A 6,154-nucleotide genomic window follows, 5' to 3' on the forward strand; every position below is an offset into this window, starting at 1 on the left:
CGTTAAAGTTTCGTTGGAACGAAGTTACGGAAAGTTAATTAACAAACGGAGACGTAACAATACTCTTATTGTTCGATTATGTATGAAAGTTAACTGGGTGTTGTAATTGAATTTTCATTAAAGGATGTTTCAGTCATGTGACTAATCATTGTTAAAGAATCACTCTTATTACTATTGCTGAATTTTTAATGAATATTAAATGGTATATTTTGAAACATAACCCGTTTATTTTTTCACTTGTTTGTCTTGTATTCAGTCAAGAATTATTTGTTTTCACTGTCAAATTACGTTAAGTCTTACCTTTTTCAATCCAAGTATAAAATTCAGTTTTAACTCTGTATAACATTTTCTGTTGAACGTTTTGTTATTGCAATTACTACTTTTATCTCTCAGGCTGTCAGTGCATCTAAGAATAACACATTATCTAAATTTCACTTTTTTTGTTCACATTTTTTTTTTAGTTTTATTTTACCTGGATTTCATCTTTCCAACTCTTAGCTGTAATCATCAATCTTGTTTATTTCTTCTCTTATGCACTTATCTTCACATTAATACTCTATCCACTTCGAACCTCTCGTGATACAGGTGTGGTTTATTCGTGTGTCATTACTGATCCAAGCCAGGTATACCACAGTTTTTAATTTTGCTTACCCTTGACTCATGCTAAAAAAACAACAACCCCTAAAGAGACTGGGCGTAACGATTTAGTGTCCCTTATCACCAACTCAGTGGTAAGTTAAAAACGGGTTATAATGTTAAAAAATTTCAAATTTATAAACTAGTTTTAATGACCGATGAACATTTAAAAGTACAATGCCGTATAAAATAACGATATCCTTTACCATTCATGCATATGCACAGTAGTCTTGCTTCATGTGGTAGGCCTTTACAGTTTTACACTCTATAGTCATCATTTCGTTGATAATGATAGTGACACATAATGTTTTGTAATCTTTACCTGATTTTCAACTTAAACAATTACATCACAGTAAAAAACAAATAATAATTAATCTTCAGATTTATACTACTATAATAAGATTTGTTGTCCCGGATGACTGTTCACTTCGTAACGCCTATCTTACCAATGAAGTTGAGTAAGAAATAGCGAACAAAACAAAACAAAACCCGAATAATAAGAAATGTGAGTAGATTAGTCTTTAACGTTTTGACTCGATCAAAAAGCCTTCATAAAAAGAATGCACCAAGTTAATCTAATTTCAGAATAACGCTAGGCCTATTTACTCACGTTCAGACCCTTATTACCCGTTTTTTTGTTCACAAATGTTAAATGAAAAAGTATGCAAGAATGTATTTTCTGCCAACAATCCCGCATTGCTAGGACACAATCCAAGAAAGTGATTGTGATTTACAGTGCACATTGTTTTGTAGTCTCGAGAAGTAGGCTAATTAGGCTTAGCCTATCTTTATGCGCTTTAGGCCTACATTCTACTAAATGGAACTGTAAGCAAAAATTAATGTACGTCTAAGAATAAGTGTTAAGAAGTATGTTTTTTGAAAAAACTTAAAAAGTATTTTAGATGAATAACAATATAAGCGTATCTAAATTTTAGTTCTAGAATTGTTGCCATGTTGGAAGATGATATTAGACTTAAGGATTATTCAAAAGTGGACCGAAAAGAAGTGCAGAAATTATATTGCACATGTTTTGAAAACTACAAAGCCTGGGTGCGTGGAAGACGACTGGACTCGAAAAGGACAGAGAATCCTGAATTGTTTTATTACTGGCTTCACCCTAAATCTTCGTTGTTTCAGTTAGAAAGCGATACTATAAACAAATATCATTGTAATCCACGCATACTGCCTCAAGTAAGTCAAATTATAATGTTAATACAAGATACTAATCAAAATAAACTTTTATAGTGTGAACGTTTAACTCGTTTTTTATCGTGCACTCAAAACAGCAAATTATGCTTGAGTAACTAATAGTAAAAGTATTGATACCAACAGCGTTTACAAATCATTAAGTGAAAACAATGCATTATTTCATACCCTAACTCCTTTTTAAATATGTTTTCTCACAGTTTAAATTCAGCAATATAAATGAAGAATACAGTTTTCTAATGCGTTTTATAAAGAAAAAAAAAAACTCAGTAAAACATTTTAATAATATTCTCGGTATTCTTTATAAAACTGTGTAATTATGTTTTCAGGAAATACCGGTACCAGACGAACTCAAAATTAACGACAACATAGTTGATGATTACACTTTAATAATAATTCCTGTGGGACTCAAGGCTCTATATAACCAAATAAAAATCCGACAGTACAGACCAATTGACATATTCACTCGTTTAGACAAGAATAAGAAAGGACATCTCACCTTTACTGATATTAAAGAAGGCATGTGTTTGGTGAGGAATAAATACCATGCATGTGTCGTAAAAAAATTATGTTTATAAAGTTATAGCGCAGCTGTTTGTGGTATTTAACGTTTTCTACATAGTCTACATTCTTCTGATGAAGAATTGGCATTTTTTTTTGGCTTCTTGTTGACATTTTACGGCTTGGAAGTCCGAAGCCATATTGCTATTGTCATGTTTTGTAGGTCAGATTCTTTACAGAAGGTGTCTGTGACTTGTTGGCAATAAATTTCAACATTGTTCTCTTTGTTTTAAATAATATATTAAAACAAGTCAAACATATATACAAATGTTTGTTACACTGTTGGTTATCACAGTTGTATTCAGAGATTTAAATAATTGTCTCTTCTTCGTCAAAAGTCCACAAAGGCTGATTCAATTACTTTAGAATACAACTGACAATACTAATTATTCTTCTCTGCTCTGTTATTACAATACAGTATGTAATAATTTCACTTTAAAAATCGCCACTATACGCTTTTTATTACTAAACTCACAATCTCGCAGTCTACATCTAAATGATAATCTTTCGACTCGTATTTATACCCCGAAAAAAGTCTAGAACGTTCCACGCAATACTAGACATTCTGATGCAATAATACTATATTAAAATTACAAGAAAAATTCTGAAAGTTCTAGTAACATGAAACAACAACATAACAATTGAATGTATATGCTACACAACGTATGATTCGTAAACAATTACGTAAACAAACTTGCCATAAATTCTCGCTTGTAAAAATAACTAAATATAACACCCGCGTTATATAAACTATCCAAATCATAATTTTCATTAAATGTACAATTGAAACAGTCGTGTATATTTAACAGCTACACATGGTTTTGAACACAGGCAAACTTTGCTGTGTCACGGAAATAGAACTATAAAGTGATTGTGGGTTTGAGATTTAAGCATTTTTGTATGTTTTTATTTTCGAACAAGGAAGGATCTGAGAATTGTACTAATCTTAAATCCATTTAAATATTACCCACTTTAAGAGTAAGAGTCTGGCTCGCGAGACTACACAGCATATGATATACAAGCTAGACCTTCGTCACCTCTTACTGAACAGAATGAAGTGCCTACGTGAAACTAATTGCAGCAATATACGAATGTGTTTTTGTCAGCACATGACGACCAAGGTACAGTATTATGTATCTTTGCTTATTTAGTAGCTAATATAACCTTTCGCAAGCAATTAAAATAGCTACCTTGTGTTGTGCTGTGCACATGTCTGGTGTTTAAAATTACAAAGTTAGTGTTTAATCCATGAATATTCCTATACATGAAATTATAATTCGTCTGTCTTTACTATAAATTTTATGTATCGTATAAACTACAATGTTATGTTAAAGCTATGTACTGGTCAACTCTATAAAACTGCTATATATTTTTGTTTTCAGACACTGCTAATGACACAACCCAGTCACCATCTCAGTCTTTCTCTTGTGCCAGTGATGAATGTGAAGCATATGAGATTGACACTATTAAGCTACATTCTTGTGGTTAAGACACTGATCATATGTAAACTGGTTTACTTGAGCCTCAAACTGCTTCAAGCACTGGCAACTCCGTTCTTTCTGGGCCATCATCATCGCACTGCACTACAGCAATCATAGATTCATCAGAGCTTTGTCATGGTATTTCTGTATTCACTGAGCCATGCATTGACATGGTCAATTTATTAACGCCACCAACATTACTTTTAGTGAAAAATGCCAAGCTATTAGCAGTCTAGCAGATGCTGAAAAGTATTCCTATTTATATAGGCATGTGGCACCACCAAAAGTTTTTCCTACCACCTTTTCTCATGGGTGTAACTGCAAGTTTAAAATAGTTTGGCTTGAAATATACCATGGTTATTATACAGTTCGAAAATTGGATGGCATTTTTTGTGGTCATTGTGCTACTCTTCTTCCAGTGGATAATCGACATGATAAAGTAGTACTTGTCAAGAAATCAGTTAACAACTGGGTAAAAATTAGTGATACTTTAAGCAACCATTCTAAGCTTGTTTATCCTCGTGATTCTGTGCAAGTTGCTGATGCTTTAAAGGCTTCCATTTAGCATCCAGTAAAGTTGATTTTATTACAAACAGTGCCCTTCAATCACATATAAATCAGAATATACATATTCATTATCAAATTGTTTGCGCTAGTTTGTTTGTAGGAAAGTAAAACTTAGCATTTCGTGGCAGTAATTAATATTTAAATTCTTCCAAAGATCCAGGCAATTTTCTGGCCTTGCTGAAGCATTATGCTGAAAATGATGAAATATTGAGAGCTCATTTGTATCATTGTAAGGTAAAAATTCTACATATTTATCTCCCTGCTCACAAAATGATATCATCAATGTCATAGGATATGATGTAATTGAGTAAAAATTATCGATGAAGTAAAAAAGGATAATGAAGTGTCTTCTCACAATGTCGAATATTTACCAAATGTCTCCGCTTTGTAGATGACAATTGTGAAATTAGGGAAGAATTTATTGGCTTTGTCAGAACAACAGGTATTGTATGTGCAATTACAAATATGTTGACCACTGTTGGATTATCTCTAAATGAATTGCGTGGTCAAGAATATGATGGATCATCCAGTATTGCTGGCGAAATATCTGGCGTCCAAAAACAAGTTCAAGATATGCAAAGCAAAGCCTTGTAAACTCCTTGCGTGGGTCACTCACTTAATTTGCCATTATAAATTCATGTTCAATTCCACCAATACGAAATTGTATCGAACAAGTTAAAGGAATAACTATTTGAATTAAATCCTCACCTAAACATGGGGAACTATTAAAGGCAATCTATCAAAAGAACATCCAGCGTGAAGCATCATCATCACGTCTTCCACTACTCAATGTGTACATTACACATTGGGTTGAGAATATTGAAGATTGGGAAAGGTTCTGTTTAGGTCATCCGTTCTTACTTCACATGATTGAGGTTATTATGTATGAAGATGATAATTTTGAAATGTTTAATGACAGTTGGACTGCTGAAAATAATAAAAATGCTATGGCTTATCAAAAAATACTGGAATCCTTTGAATTAATTTATTTTTAACAGCTTTACAACGTTCCTTTTACTATTTGAAAGAAACTTTTGTAAATTTACAAAGCCCAAGCCAAGACATTGTTTCTGGTGTTTCCTTAATAGAACAATGCCGTAAAGAACTGACTTCACTAATATTGAACGTAGATGATTATCCACATCGTATATTCAACCATAGCAGTAATATTGAAAACAAATCTAATATTAATGTTAACATTCTACGAGTTAGTCAACGACAAGCCCAGCGTGCAAATGCAGAATATAGTTACGTGGAGGATTACTTACAGAAAACAGTAACCATTCCTTTTCTTGACCACATTATCAGTAATCTTTACTCCAGATTTGATGCACAGCAACATCAATTTAGAAACTTATTTCTTCAAAACTCACACAAGAGTTTTCTATCTCTGATATCAGACAGGCTATAGATTTTACAGGGAAGATTATCTCTGATATCAGTCAGGTTATAGATTTTTACAGGGAAGATTTGCCAAATCCTGATATTTTTGATGAAGAACTTCATTGATAGAAGACAACATGGTTTTCTATACCTCTTCAGGACAGGTCCCAGATACTGGCTGACTGCTTTCGTGATTCAGTGTACCAAGTATTTTTATGTTACTGCCACTCTTTGCCACACTGCCACTAAGTTCATGGTCATGTGAACGTTCGGCATCCTGCTCTCCATCGGTTGAATAATTACCTGAGGTATATACAAAC

This window comes from Limulus polyphemus, unplaced genomic scaffold (assembly GCF_000517525.1).
Source record: "Limulus polyphemus unplaced genomic scaffold, Limulus_polyphemus-2.1.2 Scaffold371, whole genome shotgun sequence".
Classification (NCBI taxonomy): domain Eukaryota; kingdom Metazoa; phylum Arthropoda; class Merostomata; order Xiphosura; family Limulidae; genus Limulus; species Limulus polyphemus.